This window comes from Mixophyes fleayi, chromosome 2, assembly GCF_038048845.1.
Source record: "Mixophyes fleayi isolate aMixFle1 chromosome 2, aMixFle1.hap1, whole genome shotgun sequence".
Lineage (NCBI taxonomy): Eukaryota > Metazoa > Chordata > Amphibia > Anura > Limnodynastidae > Mixophyes > Mixophyes fleayi.
Window position 1 is genome coordinate 27,951,677 of NC_134403.1, and position 20,811 is coordinate 27,972,487.

The 20,811-nt window shown below is 42.2% G+C and overlaps 1 protein-coding gene across 5 annotated transcripts in view; it reads left to right on the forward strand.

The window, feature by feature from the left end:
- The window catches only part of FAT3 (FAT atypical cadherin 3), a 451,200-nt gene that overhangs the window by 295,659 nt on the left and 134,730 nt on the right, over positions 1-20,811 (forward strand). The window lies entirely within an intron of this gene.

The following is a 20,811-nucleotide window of genomic DNA, read 5'->3' on the forward strand; positions in this document are numbered from 1 at the left end:
AGTGATCGCAGAAATCAGGTTGTAGATTACTAAATCAAAGAGGTAGAGCTCTGGATAATGGAATGGGAATAAGTCACACAGAAAGGTCAAGAGAGCTTCTGACAATAAAAAGTAAAGCTTGACAAGATACTATGATAACACAAAAAGTTAGCAGTAGAAACAAAGACACCTTGAACAGTAATAAGAATTGCAGCGTCTACAAAGGAAGGGAGGACAAATCCTTATAAAACAAGTGTGTTACTTGAAGCAGGAGGCTGAGAGAGGCTGGTACTGAGGTCAAAAATATTGATCCGGGGGGAACGTTTTATCTCTTGATTTAAAGGTAAAACATTTCATGTGTAGCTCCGATTTGAAATGGTTCTAATCTAATTGCAGTTCTTAATACATTTATCCTCCGGGTGCTCCGGTCTCCTCCCACACTCCAAAAACATACTGATAGGTTAATTGGCTGCTAACAAAATTGACCATAGTCTGTCTGTGTGTGTATGTTAGGGAATTTAGACTGTAAGCCCCAATGGGGCAGGGACTGATGTGAGTGAGTTCTCTGTACAGCGCTGCGGAATTAGTGGCGCTATATAAATAAATGGTGATGATGATGATGATGATAAAAGACCTCCCGATGATCCTTCAACACAGTTCTTTATAATACAATGAAAAGTATCACCGAAATAGTTAAGTAGTGTGTACAATGAAATGTGATTATTAGACAAATATGAATAGAAGTCAGCCCCTTCTTCGTATCTGTATCAGGATAGATCCCTCCCCTAGGGACCCCCTTCCTCCCTTATACTAAGCTAGCAGTTCATAGCAACAGTGACATCTACAAGTTAGGAGCATCCTAGCATAATCATTAAATAGGAGCAGTAGCATTATAGAAGAGCAAATATTTTTCAAAACTTTTAACTTTTTTAAATAAAATAACATTGAAACACTCAGCGATTTTTCATTTTGCACACGGATTAAAATGGAGTGTGTTGAAAGTTTTCATGGAACGCCAGTCATTCATACTTGACCACTCTCCCAGAATGTCCAGGAGACTGCCGAATTCCTGGAGACCTCCTGGGGGACCAAGCTGCCCCCCCCCTCCCCCCTCACTGCTCCCTCTTCCTAGCAGGACATGGACCTCAACGACACGATTCGAAACGCTTACTTTTGGCCTCGTCCATGCTGTCGCAGCATTTATCCACGGGGACGTGGTCAGTGATGTGATTCACTGCACCATGCCCTTCTCCAAATTACCACTTGTCCTCCCGGAGGTAAGAGTCAGAAAGTTGGCAACTATACAGTTATTCTGTCCTCAGTGCTACATAATATATAATATCTATTATAATAATAATAATAATAATAATAATAATAATAATAATAATAATAATCTCCTCCTATATGAGTATTATTTATAATGTGTCTAGTTATAAAACAAGAATTGATAATTCTTAGGTTAGGGCATAGGCAAAACGAGAGGGAGGGGGGTTCCTAGTGCTTGGAACACCCCTCCCCCCCCCTCCAAGCCTGGGGCACTGTATAATTGAGGTGGCTGGACCCTGCTCCCGCTTCACACAGCTCTGCTTGAAAAGGGAGAGTTGCGTGCACCTAACAGTAGCGCACGCAGCATTGACCATGTATATTATGGGGATAGGAAGAGTTGGAGAGCAGCCAAGCACTGTCTAAAATTATAGCAACGCCCCCATGCATGCTGGCCACGCCCACTGGCGGTGTAGTGTGGAAACCCCCCTCTGCAAATCCTGCGTTTGCCTTCGTAGGGGTATACAGCTCTATTTATTATGGTTTAAAAAGCTGTATATCCGGCAAAACGGGTGTTTTTACAAGCGATATCTGTACCACGCTGGAGAGAACGCCACAATCCTTATACTGTTGACGCTAGCATTAAGTATTGAATGAAACAAAGGCTTTATTATTTAAATTAAGCATTTATTTTTTCAACCGGTAATTCTTTAAAAAATGTTGGGAGGTTTGCAATGTGACATTGAGCGCTTTTGCCATTGATTTGAGTTTTTATTAAAACTAAGTGGGTAAGTGGCCTTAGAAAGGTATAGGAATCTGTGCAATAGGAATATCTTAGGGGGAGTCTGTGTTAGTATTGTACACAAATATACCTTTTGTTATCCAACAACAACAGTTGCTCCCAATGGACAATTTGTTCATCTGTTTCTAAAATGATGTTACTGTACGTTCCCCCAACACCATATTGGTTACTGAAAATAACAAACACACTTACACTCAATGCAAATGTTAATTTTACAAAGCCGTTATCAGCGAGAATAACACCCCAAGGAGCGCGACCTTGGGAAAGTTGCCAGATTCTATCTGAGTACAAAGCAGATGCAGGGTTGAGGCTGTGTGTGCTTTTTACGTTTATTTTTTAGGTTTGGTTCAGCTACATGGTATTGCTTTATCTCTTGCGAGTCAGCTGACCATCTGTGACGTTATGTTCTTGGTTAGGAGAATTTAGACTGGTTTTCAGGACAGCGCGTGACGCTTATTGCTGCTGACAGTCAGCGCTGGATGCAGCCAGCTTGTATCTGGAACAGCGGTTCTGCTTTTTATTGGATTATCTCAATACATTTAAAACAGGCCTTAAGGGTTATTAGGGCAGCACAAAGTGAACCATAAAGCTCTCCCCACTTTAACCGCAGACATCACAGTAATTATTAAAGTTGATCTTTGGGCCCATTGGAAATTTAATTTCTGATGTTATTTTTCTCCCCACCATAACGTTTTTTCTTTTGCTATTTGCTGGGTTATTTGTTTCTCCTTTTCTGATAGACCCTACCAAGTGTCCAGAAGAGGTCTGGAAAGGAAGGAGAAGGGGGTGGTGTAATATTTCCGTCAATTCATTATTTTGTCACTAGTCCCCTTCAGTAATAGACACCGCTGGGCAGGGAAGCGGAGGGGTTTTACTGACATAGAACCTTGATGGCTCTATTTTACTGACACAGAACCTAAGTATGTGGAAGTAACGGGGATCACGGCTGTGTACAAAGTTATAGACTCCCTATAGTCCGTTAACCACTGAGGATCCTGATAAAATAATACTACCTGTCACACACAGGTTCACTTTTATATTATACTATGCAACTCATATGGCTCTGTATATTATACTGTGTACCACGTATGGCTCTGTATATTATACTATGCACCATGTATGGTTCTGTATATTATACTGTGCACCACGTATGGCTCTGTATATTATACTATGCACCTCATATGGCTCTGTATATTATACTTTGTACCACGTATGGCTCTGTATATTATACTATGTACCACGTATGGCTCTGTATATTATACTATGCACCACGTATGGCTCTATATATTATACTGTGCACCACGTTTGGTTCTGTATATTATACTATGCACCACGTATGGCTCTATATATTATACTGTGCACCACGTTTGGTTCTGTATATTATACTATGCACCACGTATGGCTCTATATATTATACTGTGCACCACGTTTGGTTCTGTATATTATACTATGCACCACGTATGGCTCTGCATATTATACTATGCACTACATATGGCTCTGTATATTATACTATGCACCACGTATGACTCTGTATATTATACTATGCACCACGTATGACTCTGTATATTATACTATGCACCACGTATGACTCTGTATATTATACTATGCACCACGTATGGCTCTGTATATTATACTATGCACCACGTATGGCTCTGAATATTATACTATGCACCACGTATGGCTCTGTATATTATACTATGCACCACGTATGGCTCTGTATATTATACTATGCACCACGTATGGCTCTGTATATTATACTATGCACCACGTATGGCACTGTATATTACATTGGGTACCATGTATTGCTCTGCATATTATACTCGACATGAGATAAAGCTGTGTATGTTAGCCTATATGGCGTTTTATATTCAATTGGGCATCATATAAGGCTGGAAAGGAGACCAAAGCTGCATGGAAGGGGGACTTGATGACACGGCTTGGGGTGAAATATGGGGAAATCATGTTATCACTCCATACATACCTCAGTAAACCCAATTTAGCACTCCATACCACTAGCTGTTAACTGGGGAGGGCAGGACCCACCTTGAGGTATGTAAATGCTCTTGGAAGAATTGCCTATTCTCTCTGGAGTCTGGGATACTTACTTTTCTGACTTACTGTAGATCAGGGGTCAGGGATCTTTTTTACCTTTTACCCCCAAATATATTTAGATACGCCGACGTTACCCCCTTGATTTGAAAGGAAGGAAATCATATATTATTAATTATTGGAATTCAAAATTTTATTGAAAGCTTCAACTTCAAAACTTCAGGTTTTGGAGAAATGTTGTTGCTTCATTTTTGATACGAGAGCATCAATATTGGGGCATTTTAATGTCAGAGCAATTTGGATACAGCCTTCAGCATCCAATCGATTTCTCCGCTTTGTTTTTATGTTCGTTAGAGTGGAAAATCCTTGTTCGCAAAGGTAGGTTGTTGCAAAAGGCAGCAACTTTTTGACTGCCTCCTCATGTGCAATTTTGATGCCTTTGCAGCTGTTGACATCCAAAAATATGACAGATCTGCTTTGTTTTCAAATACAATACGTGCTTCATTATTGCATCGTAGCTCAAGAAGTGTCTCTGCCAACCCTTGAGGCTCTTCTGGTACAACAGCAATTTCACATTTAAAGGGGTCTACAATCCAACTGACAGCATGTGAATCGGCAGCATTACCCCCAGGAATTTCATTTTTACCCCACTTGGGGTAATTTACCCCTGTTCCCTGACCACTGCTCTAGATAAATAAAAGCTAATTGCTGTAGTATTAAAATGTAGACTTGATGGTTCTTGGGGTTATATATTATTTAATAAACAGATAAATTTATAAAATGCAAACTCACAATGCAGATAAAATATAAAGGCTTATCTGTAATATATAGGCATAATTGCTGGTAAATTGTCACATCTCCTGGTGGTGCTTATAGACGTCCCTCCATAGACTCCATACAAAAGCTCAGTGTAGGATAGGATCTATAGCTCCCAGAGTGTGGTGGTGTATACCAGGATAGTGTAGTAATAAAGGCCTCAACGCGTTTCGTTCAAACAGAGAACTTCATCAGGAGGAATTGAATGCATATGTGCACAGATATAATTTATAGTGATAGTGCGCGGCACCATTTTGCGCTGACATCGCGGGTGCTGCGAAATCGGAAGTAGGTGCTCATGGGAGCTACTTCCGTATGGAGCCTATGGAGGGACGTCTATAAGTACCACCAGCAGATGTGACAATTTACCAGCAGTCCTGCCTATATGTTACAGATAAGCTTTTATATTTTATCTGCATTGTGAGTTTGCATTTTATAAATTTATCTGTTTATTAAATTTTCTATAAAATACTACACCATATGGCTTTTTCATATATTCTCTCCTAATGACGAGCGGATGAGATTGGTGTTGCGGCTGTGTTCATTATTAGAACATACTATATATATTTCCATATTACTGCGGCTGAGGGAGACATGATGGAGCATCATATGTCAGGATGACCTAGGAGCCACGATACAGATAAGCGGTTTTTATATTTCTATCTGGTACGCACACCATCTTAATACTTACTGTATGATGTTTCAGTAATTACACGCTGATTAAGTACCGATTTTCGGCCTATTGGTATATGAAGACCTTTGCGGTGTTCTATATAGACATTTATTGGATATATTGTCTGGACTGTTCTATGCTTATTGTGCATTGTACACCTATTTGTCATTTATATTCTGTATACACCTGAAGGCGCCGTCCTTCTTTACCCATTGTACTATTTGTTTTTGGGACTTACCATCCGTTTTTGAAGACTGGCTGCCACACACATACCTGTGGACAGACGCGGGCTGGGAGAGGCGTGGCCGGGGGGCACACAGGCGGTCGCATCTCATGAAAAGGGATGCGGCCGCATCTGATGTCAGATGCGGCCGGGGGGGAAAGATATGTATTTTGCAGCCGGGGGGGGCGGCCTGTCGGCCTACCCCCCGGCCCTAATAGCGGCCTGACCGAGTGGCCTGGGGGGCCGATGCCCCCCTGACCCCCGGGCCAGCCCGCCACTGCCTGTGGAGGTGTATTTGTCTACTTAATTGTCTTTATACCTTATGGATAACATTACAACATTGGGTTAAGCGCCATCTAGATATCTTGTCCTATTTCTATATATATATATATATATATATATATATATATATATATATATACATATATATATATACATACATATATATATATATGATCCATTAAGCAGAATCTGTGTTTGGCAGAATATGAAATAAGCACTTTTTACATTTTATGATAATGCTGTCAGTTTATACTGTGAAATTTGGCAGACAAGAAGCACTAGTGTTTTTCACAGCCTCGATGAATACAAACACCGCATATAAATTGCTAATAGCTCATTGCGCAGTGTGAATGTTTTGAGAAAAAAAAATAAGAATAATTCCCAGTAGGTTATATGTAATTAAAGTGTAGATGTTGCCTACACAGAGTGAAGGCGGCCATTTTGTCGGCTGAAACAATATATAGCCTATCAGCATCCTCGTGCTTCAGTGATGTCACTACTACTACTGGTGAATTGATTGGCTGCATTCTCATGGTTATTCATTCAACCAACAAAATGGCTTCACAGAGTGTAGGTGACACATATTTTGCTGGTTTGAATCGTGATGGACCTTTGTTTTCCATTTATAGGTCACATGAGGTTCTGGCTTTGTGTAAAGAATGAAAATGTCATTTGTATCCACTGATCTAGTGTTACTATTACAGGGTTTTTAGTTAAGGTTGACCAGCTAATCAGTAAGGGTGTTTGGGGATGACCTGAGCTTGGGAAGGTTAGTTTCACTTTTTCACACTGGAAAATTCCCTGCCCGTCCAGGCCCTGATTTCATTGTTTTGTTTGCATTGTTGTTTGCTCTGCATTTTACTTCCTGAAGGGTCTTGGTGGCGGAAAAACAGTCCAATCAGCAGCCATTATAACACATTCGGGTGGCGGTTGGGCACTCTCCCTTAACAGGGAGGGTCACTTGATAATACTACCCCTCAGTTGAGTCATGGGACACCGCCTGTCCGGACTGGCCCCAGCTGTTGAGCCAAAAGAGGGTAGAGTGTCTGAATACATTGGGATTGCCCTAATTCTGGGGTTGGAAGTGACTGATAACTGATGTGTCGTGCTTTTTCGTTGTCACCACTTTAATTTATTTTTCATTAAAGTTTGAGACCTTTCATTCGCCAAACAAGTGAGATAACACTTGGTAAGGGCACTGCGGTAAAATCTAAGGTGTAAATCAACCACTAGGCAATTTAGTGCTTCGAGGCCTATTTGGTTTCCCTTTATCCCTTCTGCTTCACGGGATGTTTCTGTCCTCCCTGAGCTCTCCTTAGGACACCTGCGTTACGGATTGACAGGTGTCCCGCCCCAGTCAACCTCCCCACCTGCCACTGTTCTCGGAGCTTGACTTGTGTTCCAAAACTTAGATACCTACAAGAGAGCTTTCTCCTTATTCAGTTGGGGTGCGTTTCACTTTGGCACAAGAGAAAAATAGGCTATCCCTGTGGAAAGCCTCTGCCCATGGGAAAGTATTGGTTGCGCGTGAAAAGCCTTTTCAATTTAATTCATGACTTTCTCACGAGTGCAGTGAATTGTTGTCATTGAATGATGCCAATGAATGAACGAAGTGTCTGGCAAGATGGCACCTGTCTGACATATCTGCCCGGTTGGCTCCCACCCAGTAACTCTTTTTGGATTCTGTGTGTGCGTGTCATTGTTGCTTTAATTAATTTGAGGATTCCCCCCAAAATTTGAAACCTTCCAGTGTTTTTTGGGAAAATGTTATAGCGCAGATAATTATAGCTACCAAACCCTTAAGGGTAGTCAACATGAAGCTATTATCTCTGCGGCAAACGCAGCTCTTGCCGTCTTCATAATTTACTTCCTACTGTTGTCACGTACCTCAGGAGAGCCCCCATACCAGCTCTTTGCACTTTGCCTTTTGCTAGACCTAATGGTAGAAAGTTTTTGCTGTCTAACGTTGAAGGCGTTTTCCTGTGAGCGGTTTCTTTGTGTTCTGCAACACAATATATTATAAGTTTCATTTTTAGAGCTACTATTTTGCTTGTCATTAATACATCATTTGTACGACTGAAAATCAAAACTTGAATTTGAGGCCAGAGAAGGCAACAGAGGACTATTTCCACCTCACTAGAGACCATGAGCGCAGGAATGTTTTCTGCCTCTTGACATGTGTGGAGACTACAGTATTGTATTCAAGTTGCACACGAAATATATGATATATTAAAATGGACCTGTCATCTACACACATGAGAGGCAGCCATTTTGTGTGCTGAACCAATATTATAAATAACCCATAAATGAACTTGCAACTAGTAACATCATTGAGGCATGAGGTACTTCCATACATTAATAAGTCACTAATTACAGCTACAGTACCTCCAGGAGCTAATTAGCTAATCCATGTAGCGTTTTTTTCCGCTGGGTCCCGTGTTTCGTCTCACAGCTTCGGCTAAAAAACGCTGCTTTGTGGCGCAGTGGAGGGGGTCTGTAAGTGGAAGGACCAATCTGAAGCCGCAATTATGGACAATGCAGCTTCTGATTGGTCGCCCCACTCACACACCCCTTCTGTTATCATGTTAAAGTGGTGAATGAAAATGTTTTAATAGCGTTAATGTGTTTCCATGAATATGGTTCAGACCACATAATTACTGCCGAATCTATATATAGTGATGGGCTGCTTTGAAGTTTACCTACAAAGAGTAGAAAGAGCCATTTTGTGAGGTGATTTGATGGGATGGATACTTATGAATATTGGCTTAGCCCACAAAATGTCTGCCTCCACTCCGTGTAGATGAGAGGTGCCCTTTAATTTTAGAATTGTCAACAAATGTCATTAACCTCTTCAGATCATGCAAAGTGATAATCTGGGATAATACGCCCTCAATAAAATAACATTTATTTTTCTCTTCTCCAGGGGGTAAATGTATTATGCTCCGATTTTTGCAAATCGCCCATATTTGGCGACTTTGACAGAAAAATTTTTAACGGCAGTGTGTTTAAAGGCAAAACTTGCCTTTAAACACATCACCATTTTACATTTTGCTGTCAAAGTCACCAAATATCGTCGATTTGCAAAAATCGGAGCATAATACATTTACCCCCAAGTGTTTTAAAGCAATAAAACTATGATTGTCCTTTCAAAAAGTAGTTAACTGTTAATAGAACATATACACTGAAGTAGAGTAAATTGTGAACGCCTGTACTATGTGAACCTGCATCCCTTTCAGCTCTTTATAATGCTGCACCTCTTATAAATATATTATTTGCATATCTGCGCATGCATTTGCCCGGCTTCATGTAAATACATCCCACTTCTAATACCATTCTTACTGTGCTGCAAGAAGTATATATGTATTTTGCATTGTGCCACTACCACATTCTTCAGGGTCATAAATGACCTCTATATATTATTGCTTACCAATTGAGGGAGGTTCCAGCCGGACCCCAGTAATTTAGCGTGCTAATAAGAGTTTACATACAGCCCCTTCCCCACCCATCACAAAAAAGTTGACTTATTACTTCAAAGGCGTGGGCAGCACAATGGCTAAGTGGTTAGCACTTCTGCCTTACAGCACTGGGGTCATGAGTTCAATTCCCAACCATGGCCTTATCTGTGAGGAGTTTGTATGTTCTCCCTGTGTTTGTGTGGGTTTCCTCCAGGTGCTCCGGTTTCCTCCCACACTCCAAAAATCATACTGGTAGGTTAATTGGCTGCTAACAAATTCACCCTAGTCTGTGTGTCTGTCTCTGTCTGTCCATCTGTGTGTGTGTGTCTGTGTGTGTATATTAGGGAATTTAGACTGTAAGCCCCAATGGGGCAGGGACTGATGTGAGTGAGTTCTCTGTACAGCGCTGCGGAATTAGTGGCGATATATAAAAAAATGATAATAATAATATTAATACTCTAGTTTTCTTTTATCCTGTCTTTTTTTTATAGAGATTTGATCCAATAAAATCTGCATTGAGCTAAGTAGAGACAACATTTTGCACAAACACTTGTTCAGCAGAAGGAAAGACAATGTGACACAGTGGGCTCTCTACACCGTTGCCTTTTGAAAAGGCTTTAATGTGAAAATGAACACACAATATAATTGCACGTCTCTCACACCTGCATGCAATGTACCTTTCTTCTTGCAGCAATTATAGCGTTGTAACATGTAATATACTATCTTAGTGGCTTGCCACTGCTTCCAAATAAAGAGCTCCCGTGATTGGGTAAATTGAGACCATCTGTTTTAAATGCTGAGATGCAATCAGGATAATTAAAATAAGGCAGAGAGAAGGTATTTAGTTCCTGCTGATATTGAAAATTAAACCAAAAAAAAAAAAAAAGGATGAATATTCTGAAATCGCTGGTGTTATAATCATGTGTCAGCCGTTCCTCTGAAAAGAAAAGACTTTTAATTTGGCAGTACCAGTCTGCTCTCACAAAGACAGCTTGGATGTGGTCGATATAATGGTCATATAGTGAATCCGAGAAATGGCTTTATAGTTTTATTCCCTCATATTTTGCATAAAAACATGTTTCCCAAATGTTGGCGTTACTTCACCTGGGACTTCCTTATTCTGTGCTGTGAGGGACCTCTGATGACTTTCATAAAGGAGAATTAAATTTGAGGGACAAGCTACAGTAGAGCCGACCCCTGACCCCTCCTTGTTAGTCCGGCGCTCCAGGCCACGACATAGTTACATTTCATTCATCTCACTATTGTGGACTGAAAATATATATTAATGAGACATAATCCTAGTAATTCACTAGCTGTTGATAGCACAAAGTGGCTCCGTGATATCACTAATGAAGGGCAATTGATACACGGCATTAAATGCCTTGGTTTTCCATCTATATGCCTCCTCCCAGCTCACCTTGCGTTGGACATCTATTCTCCACTCTCCAGAGTTGGCTCCACAAACTAGAAGTACACGTAGGTGTGAGGAGAGGAAGGGGGGAAATCTGAAGAGGGGCGCTGTGCAGAGGCGTCAATCTCATGTCCAATGTCCAACTCCCTACCTTGTTTCCTTAAATTAAAGGTTTCCATTTTGCAGGTAAGTACTGCTGTGTTTATCCTGTGGTTTAAAGTAATCCTAAGAGTGAAGGGACATTAGGACTGTCCTTATTATATCTTGCTTTTTTGTGTGTTGGAGGATTTGTTTTGCTTTGTGCCTAAAAATTGCTTTCCTTATCGAAGTGCAAGTGGAAGAAGCAACGTGCGCTACATTTATATTATAGGGCGAGACACAATCGCCCCCAGCTCATAGCTGGCACACAAATAAAGTGTTTTTGCGAAGTGGAAATGACTGTGCACTCCTTCATTCAGCAAGCAACACAGCCAAAAGGTGGCTGGGGGTCATATGCCCCCCATGCTGAGTCTCAACACCCCCCCCCCCCCCCCCCCTGCACCACACCCTGGCTACAATTTCCTAGCCAGATAAAAATATTGATATCTGATATCAATATTCTCAAATACCAAATGGAAGTTTTATTTTTTGCCCTGCTATGTAAAAATGTAAGCGCTACCGCGCTTACTCCATACTCTACACAGAACGCCCTCACTCTGCCCCAACCCCTCAGCTACTGTAACCTTTTCCACCTCCAGAAACTCTGCCATCTTACTCCATAAATCTACGCACTTTGGTATAAATCGAGGCACAGGGCACCAGCGAATGTACTTTGGCCATTATGTGTTTTATAAAGGACTTCCACTGGCTGCCTCCACATTGGGGACTGGGATGTGACCCAATTTAACAAGTGACGAAAAGCCTTGCTTAAAAAACGCCATTTCAAGATGGATGTTAACTTACAATGGAGTCCATAGCCGTCCATCACCCGCCAGAGAAGTCTCTGTGGACCCATCGTCAGGTCCTATGGCTATACGCTAGCCCCACAGGGGTAACTTCCTCTTTTCGTCATCGTTAGGCTGCTGGTGAAGGAGTTGTTAGTTAGTTTAGGAATCGGGTTTTTGCCAGGGTTCGCCAAGCCCCGGCATGGTAACTACCAGCGATAGTACATTTGTATAGCTGAGGTATGCCGCGATGCAAAATGATACTGGTGCCCACAAGACACAAATATTAAATAGACCCCTTAGTGTTAGAGACAAATCTGCAGCAAACTATAACAGCCTGGTGAATGCAGTTTTTCTATAGGTTGCTATAGAATGTCGCACCTTTCGCTATTTATACCATGGGCAGCACGGTGGCTCAGTGGCTAGCACTTCTGCCTTACAGCACTGGGGTCATGAGTTCAATTCGCGACCATGGCCTTATCTGTGAGGAGTTTGTATGTTCTCCCCGTTTTTGCGTGGGTTTCCTCCGGGTGCTCCGGTTTCCTCCCACACTCCAAAAACATGCTAGTAGGTTAATTGGCTGCTATCAAAAAATTGACCCTAGTCTGTGTGCGCGTGCGTGTGTGTGTGTGTGTGTGTGTGTGTTGTGTGTGTGTGTGTGTGTGTGTGTATGTATATGTTAGGGAATTTAGACTGTAAGCTCCAATGGGGCAGGGACTGATGTGAGTGAGTTCTCTGTACAGCGCTGCGGAATTAGTGGCGCTATATAAATAAATGATGATGATGATGTTTTTAGCTAAGCTGTAGACTAGGTTCACTTGGGTATTTATTTTCAGGCAAGGAGTGCTAACAGGGAGGCAAACCTTATACTCTCCTACCTATTGTAGTTCAGTTCTGCAAAACTTAAGAAAACAAGTCTGTCCGGATCCAGTCTTACGGTCAAGTATACATCACTGATTTTGTGTATGGCAAATTCAGATCCTTTTTATGCCTTTTGAAAGAGGCTTATTGATTACATAGCAGAATGCAACCAGTGCAACAATATTTCATTACTGCTTGCAAAAGCGGGTATTTCATTCTCGCATAACACTGAATTTTAGCTGTGTTTCAAAACGTGCATTTACTGGAGGAATTTTAACATTTAATAGCAGGAATAAACATGACAAATGATTAGGTTCTGCCCACTACCTAAAAGTACACAATTTCAATATAATTACTTTTCCCCTCCTAGCAATACAGTTCATAATTATATTTCCCTAATCCCATGGTTAGTAAAATACACGTTGTATAATCATTAACAGATTTGTACTCACCAGGTAGACCATATGGCCCTGACATGAATGAAAACAACGCTGAGCCAATTTCACTATGAACGAGGCTGCAAGTCTAAACTGATATTTACAGGAGAGACCGGTGGAACTAAATAAATCAGCATTAAATGTGAGGAGAGCTGCTTGCACTGGTTTCTGTATTCAAACTAATTGATTTGAAACATTCAACAAGTTACAGACTTTATTAGAACTAGAGATGCTCACTGACCCCTGTGAACTGGTTGTGGATCTGGATTAGCTTCGTGTTTTGGTTTCGGCAAAACCGCCCTCGTGTGTTTTGGTTTTGTATTTTTTAGAAAAAATGCTAAAATATACTAAAATCACATAATTTTGCTCTTTTTTTGTTTCTACATTCTTATTAACCTCAATAACACTAATTTCAAGTCATTTGCAGTCAATTTAGACCATCTCACAGGTCACAATATTATTTTCATACACTTTCGGACAAATACTGCAGCGACCTGGCTGGATGGTAAGCGACAGAGCAATGACACAAACACGGCAGTTCCTAGCACATCTAGGACACATTGGCACACAGCAGTGGCAGAAAAGATAAATGTGGGTCCGCCCTCCCTCTCACCCACCGTTATGTTGGATCTTAAAAAGGAATTCAAAACTCGCGAGATCCGAGATCAGACGACGTCACAATGACGTTTTGCCTCGTTTTTAATACCGAGGGCGCGCGACAGTACCGAGCCAGGCAGGGCTCGGTACTCGGATCCCCTAAGTTCAGGTGTGTTTGTTTTCTGAGGAACCGAGCCTGAGCATCTCTAATTAGAACCTGAATACCCTAGGAAAATACCCCATGGAAAATGAACATCTTAAGATCAGGAACATCCAAAAATGACAATAGTTACTACATATTTAAGCAGAAAACATGGGTTATACTGTAAAGTATATTGTGTACTCTTCTCCTCTATCCTCCCTAATCACGTTGTAGGTACTTGTAGCCCCTGAATGACCACGGGCTGCCAGTTAAACATCTCTGTCCTACAAGTACATATAATTACTGATTGTTCTCAAGGTAGCAGCAATATTCAGGCTAGTTGTAGTTTTCACCTTTTCACAGCCCCCTACAATGATTTCACTGGTTTATGGTTGCCCCCGCTTCTATGAGCATGAAACTACAGCTACTGAAAATTAGGAGTTTCTTATCCGACAATACAGGCAAACGTAGTCATAAAAGCAAGGCCAATCCAATCAGTTAATGCGTTATAAAATCATCGGGACGAAGAAAGGATCCGAAACGGGTAGAGGTCCAAGGCAAGCGCCAATGGTTCCATATGTAATGACAGCAATAAAGGCTATCAACGACCATAAGTGCACCCAGTTCAAAAATACTAAACCTATAATGGGTGCCAAGGGGATGCCAGGCCTGGACTTACATAGACGGGTGGGGGCGAATGAGGCGTATAAGAACACATCGCCATAAACAGGATGCCCACGATGCACTGGGGGTGATAAAGATCTGACATCAAGGGACATTGTGAAGCCATCTAACAAGCACATTGCAGTACATTATAGAAGTAAGGAAAACAGTTATTTACAGTACATGGGCACATCATATTGGAACATTACCTGTTTAAATCAATATAAAGTATGTTTTGTAAGGCTCGCTTTTGTGGACCACATCAGGGATCATCATCATCTATTTATTTATATAGCGCCACTAATTCCGCAGCGCTGTACAGAGAACTCATTTACATGAGTCCCTGCCCCATTGGAGATTACAATCTAAATCCTCTAACATACACACACAGACAGACCGAGAGAGAATAAAGTCAATTTAATAGCAGCCAATTAACCTACCAGCATGTTTTTGAAGTGTGGGAGGAAACCGGAGCACCTGGAGGAAACCCACACAAACACGGGGAGAACATACAAACTCCACACAGATAAGGCAATGGCCAGGAATCAAACTCATGACCCCAGTGCTGTTGTCACGAAAGCCGGATTATGGGAATGGTCCTGATTGCTGCTGGAGTGACAGCTTACCCCCAGAGAGGTGCGGAGTCTAACGGTGGAGGGGTGCTCACCAGGGTTTCCCGCAAGGGAATATGGCCTTAGCTGCTCTCCACCGCAGGTCGCGGTCCTCTAGGGGGTGCAGAGCAGCGAATGGCCAGAACCACTGAGTAGTTGTTAGCCAGAACAATAGTAGAGGTGAAGAGATGTACGGTGGAGCACTGAGGTCCACACAGGTGTATAACTCTGGAACAGAACCGATGATGAGCGATGCTCTGCGGTGAATCTACAGGTCTTGATTGTGAGGGAAGCTGAACCAATATGGCGGTGAAGCGATGAGCTGCAGAGAGCAATAGTACTGAGATCCACACAGGTGTTATAACGCTGGAACAGGACCAATGAGGAGCGTTGCTCTGCAGTGATAATGCTGGGAAGCGATGAGCTGCACAGGTAACTGTTGAAAAGCGATGAGCTGCACATGTACTACTGGGAAGCAGTAAGCAGCACAGATATGGCTGAGAAGTGGTGAGCTGTACAAGTACTGCTGAGAAGCAGTGAGCAGCACAGGTATTGCTGAGCTGCACAGGTAATGCTGAGAATCAGTGAACAGCACAAGTATTGCTGAGTAGAGATGAGCTGCACAGGTAATGCTGAGAAGTGGTGAAGCTGCACACAGGTATTGCTGAGAAGTGATGAGCTGTACAGGTAGTTGCAGAGAAGCAGTAAGCAGCACAGGTATTCTGAGCTGCACAGGTATTGCTGAGTAGAGATGAGCTGCACAGGTATTGCTGAGTAGTGATGATCTGCACAGGTATTGCTGAGTAGTGATGATCTGCACAGGTATTGCTGAGTAGAGATGAGCTGTACAGGTATTGCTGAGAAGCAGTAAGCAGCACAGGTATTCTGAGCTGCACAGGTAATGCTGAGTAGAGATGAGCTGTACAGGTATTGCTGAGAAGCAGTAAGCAGCACAGGTATTCTGAGCTGCACAGGTAATGCTGAGTAGAGATGAGCTGCACAGGTAATGCTGAGAAGCAGTGAGCAGCACAGGTATTCTGAGCTGCATAGGTAATGCTGAGTAGAGATGAGCTGCACAGGTAATGCTGAGAAGCAGTGAGCAGCACAGGTATTCTGAGCTGCACAGGTAATGCTGAGTAGTGATGAGCTGCACAGGTAGTGCTGAGAAGTGGTGAGCAGCACAGGTATTCTGAGCTGCACAGGTAATGCTGAGTAGAGATGAGCTGCACAGGTAATGCTGAGAAGCAGTGAGCAGCACAGGTATTCTGAGCTGCACAGGTAATGCTGAGTAGAGATGAGCTGCACAGGTATTGCTGAGTAGAGATGAGCTGCACAGGTATTGCTGAGTAGAGATGAGCTGCACAGGTATTGCTGAGTAGAGATGAGCTGCACAGGTATTGCTGAGTAGAGATGAGCTGCACAGGTATTGCTGAGTAGAGATGAGCTGTACAGGTAGTTGCAGAGAAGCAGTAAGCAGCACAGGTATTCTGAGCTGCACAGGTAATGCTGAGAAGTGATGAGCTGCACAGGTATTGCTGAGTAGAGATGAGCTGCACAGGTATTGCTGAGTAGAGATGAGCTGCACAGGTAATGCTGAGTAGAGATGAGCTGCACAGGTATTGCTGAGTAGAGATGATCTGCACAGGTAATGCTGAGTAGAGATGAGCTGCACAGGTAGTTGCAGAGAAGCAGTGAGTAGCACAGGAATTCGGAGTAGCAACAAGCTGCACCATCCACGATGTCAGGAACAACAGGAGTCAGAGGGAATGCTTCCTATCAGGTAGTGAGACCTGATGATCTGACACCCATTAAATGGAGGAGGGCCCTTATAAAGGGATCTGGTTGCAGATGATCCAATCACTGCAGAGCAGAGATTTTGAAGGTTCCCAGGGAAACGCATGCGCAGACCACTAGGCAAGATGGCATCCGATGATAGAGGAACGTTCAGCAGAAAGCGGTAACCAAGGGAAACCAAAGCACACAGTGAACCACACGGGGCGAAACTGGTGAGATGTGTGATAGCTGTGAGGCAGAAGTGCTAACCACTAAGCCACCGTGCTGCCCGCCTAGACCCAATGCCAAATGCTAAGAATATTTTTATGGCAGTTTGTTGGGCTTCAATTGCTGCCTGGTTGTGACATTTAAGTTAATGGTGCAAGCACTCTTCTCTATGTCATATAATTCTTTGCATAGTTAAGTAATACTCTTTTGTTTTGCTGACCTTTAATAAAACTGTCCACATTTCGTCCTCTGGTACCTTATGAGGTATGTATTTTTTAAGATCTCTAAAATTCAGCTAAAAGAGGGACAGTGCTGTAGCTGTTGATTTCGGTCCAAAGTAGCATCCAGGGAAGAGCTGGCCACTATCGTCTGTTGGTGGTGGGGCGCAAGCAGTAGTAAGAAGCCGATGGTACCACAATACCAACTAGATGTTTTCAATAATAGACTATTATGGTAGAGCTTACACAACTAGAAAGGCATTACTGTTCATCGGATCTATCCTCCTGAAGATTAGTCATGTTTACGAATATAGAATAATAGTCCTATATAGTGGATTTATTGGCTCATAGTCTCCAGTACACAGCCACATACATGCCATATAGTGTGACTGAAGCACTGATAGAAGCACTGTCAGTCCTTCAGTGCCTGTTCTCATCTGTAAAGATAAAACTGACCCTGAAATTAGTTGCACCCATCCACTCTTGCCGTCCCCCACGTGCCCATTAGACGTCCCCAAAATACTTACAGGTGTACGGACGTCCTGAAGAAATGCCCTTTGTGGGTTGGTGGATTCATAAACAGGGCTGGACCAGTAAAGTCAGATTAACTGATAAAAAATTCAGCCTTTGACCTCACTCCCCTAAAAATGTGGTAGGAAATTGAGTTGGTGGAATTGTTGTTACTCTTCAAGTAGCGTTTCAAATATCCTGTGTATTATTGATTGCTGCAAGCAGAAATTCAAAGACGTTTGCAAAATTTATATATATATATTTTTTCCTCTTATTTCTGGTTTGCACGGCTGGCTCAGAATCTGAACTCCGTGTTCAGTGCTTCAAGGTCTTGTGGTTAAGGGGATTTTTTATATATTTATTTTAGACAAAGGGTGCACAGTGTCATCTCCTGATACTGTCATAACTTTCAGTTGGCTGTCAGGCTGAGCCTGACCTCAGTAGCTGGATTGTTTATCCCAGACAAGCACTCTTGGAGAGGGATCTCAGGATGAGACTAGCCAGGCACAGCGGACGCTGCTACTTAATACTTTGCTAGAACGTTTCAGAAAACCTTTTATTTGACCATAAACCTACAAATCCAATCTGCAAATGTATCTTCCAACATTATTACATTGATGCAAATTACAGAGCTGAAAAGTTACTTTATTTAGCACTGATTATGTCTTGATACCTTTTACCGCTTTGCAGAGGAACCTCCTCCTGCGTTAGCGCGCAAATCTTGCCGCCGGCAGAATACGTTGTCAGTGATAGCTGTGGTATCGCCGCCGTAACTCTTTCATGTATAGGAGCGATAAAAAGCCAAATCGTCTGTGAATATGGGACTTTCACCCTTTGATTAATCTGCTCTTAAGTTCTGTAATATACAAGCTCATATATACGTATATGTCCAATAGCGAGTTTATTAAATTTTTAAATACTTACTAAGTATTTTTTTTTTTTGAGTTACTGATCCCTTAAAATGTTAATATAACTATAATAGAATTGTACATACCTAATAATCTCCCCCCCCCCCTCCATCATTCACGGAGATAAAAAAAAGTCCATTAACTAAAATCAAATTAAATATAGCTGATGAACTGGATAGCGTATTTCATTACTTTCCCCCCTGAAATGTGTATCGATTTTTCGGCAGTGCTGAAGGGTTCAGCTGTAAGATTATAACTGCAGTGAGTGTTCCGGTATTAGTGTTACAGCAGGGGAGATGATACAATGTGAAATTGTACTTTGGTTATAGCATTTGTGAAGCAGTGCATCCAGTGGGAGGAATTTTATGCTGCTGAGTTGCTGGGTTGATAAACAGCCCAGGAATCAATGTGTAATAATCAAAATTACCTGACTCAACAGTGTGGAAAGCAGCCATCCCATCTCAGTACAGCATCGCTAGATTGTCTCACTCAAGGCATCGTCAAGACCAAAGAAATCGGTAAAGCAGATAAATCTCAAGAAAGTGGAGACAGGGAGGGGGGTGTCTGAGGTGTCTTTTCCAGCCCTACAGTTTATTGGAATAAAAGTTTACTTCTTCAGAGTATTTTGTGCCTGAGACGAGTTCTCCCTCTTACCTGTCTTGGCACTTGCAAGCTAATCAGCATTCGGCTAATGACATTTAGTCATATAGGGGCACATCTATCATTAATCGGCAAAAGTGAGAAATAGTTATCAATCCTTATCGCAAGGATAAGGATTGAACTATTTCTCAAATTTATTAAAAAGGGAACACAGATACAGCAGTTCCGATAAACTGCTGTTTCTGTGATAGAAAAAATCACACTTACCCCCCTCTTCGGATGCGCTGTCTCGGGATCTCCTCTTCGTTCCTCTTCTTCCTTCAATTGCGCATGTGCAGTGCACATGCGCACATAGTCCCCACTCTGTCTCTGCAACTATCTTTGCAGAGAGAGCGCGCTGAGTGACAGGGAGGGATCATGTGATCCCTCCACACATGCGCTATCCAGCTCTGCTCTTCGGAGCAGAGCTGACAGCATTGGATGTCTTCAATTCGGATGATGTACATTATCAAGACAAGTTCCCGAAAAGAAAAAAAAATTCGGGACTTGTTAGATTGCGGCCAGAGCAGTCACCATTCTGTTGAATGGTGACTGCTCGCAAAAACGATCAGGAGTGCAAAGCAGCAGATATCCATGATATCTGCTGCGATGCACCTTTTAATAAATTTGCGGAGGGCACATCGGGACTTTAATTCCACGGTAAGTGCACAATAGTGCACTACCGTGATTTGTTAAATATGCCCCATAGTCTGGTAGCTTCTAGATGTAGCAACTAATTGACAGTTGGTGTTGACTATGGAGACAAAGTAATCAGATGTTCAGCTTGTCTCTTATGCAAAGGGAAGGTCTGTCTTTGTTGTGGTCGTGGATTGTTTGGCTCGTTAGAGGTATGCTAATAAAATTGGCACCCATTACTCTCTGTCATCAGGATGAGTGACAAAGCATTAGTAGTAAAGAAACCTGTTCGGTTCAGACGGGTTTTTATTTATGAATGTTCTACGATAGTCCAGAACCAACTTTTTTGCCTGGCCAATCTGTCTGCAGTGAATAATCACATTTCACTGTCTGCAGTGATCACTTAGATAGTTGTCTACTCTCACGGAATGTTCGGGAGACTCACGAATTACCGACTTGAACTGTGTCATCAAGCCCCGCCCACTAAAGTAAACGCCGTCTGGCAGGGGAGTGGTGATGTATTTCCACGCCCCCTGCCACTTTGAGTGAACTGAGGTGGGCGGGGCTTGATGACATGGTCCCACCGTTTTGCAATTTTGTTTCAAGATCTGGGACTTCTTCCAAGCTGATTGAATGCATTATATATTAATTATAAGGTGTTCATAAATATTTGATTCACGAAGCACAGTATGAATGTGTTTCAAACTTTACT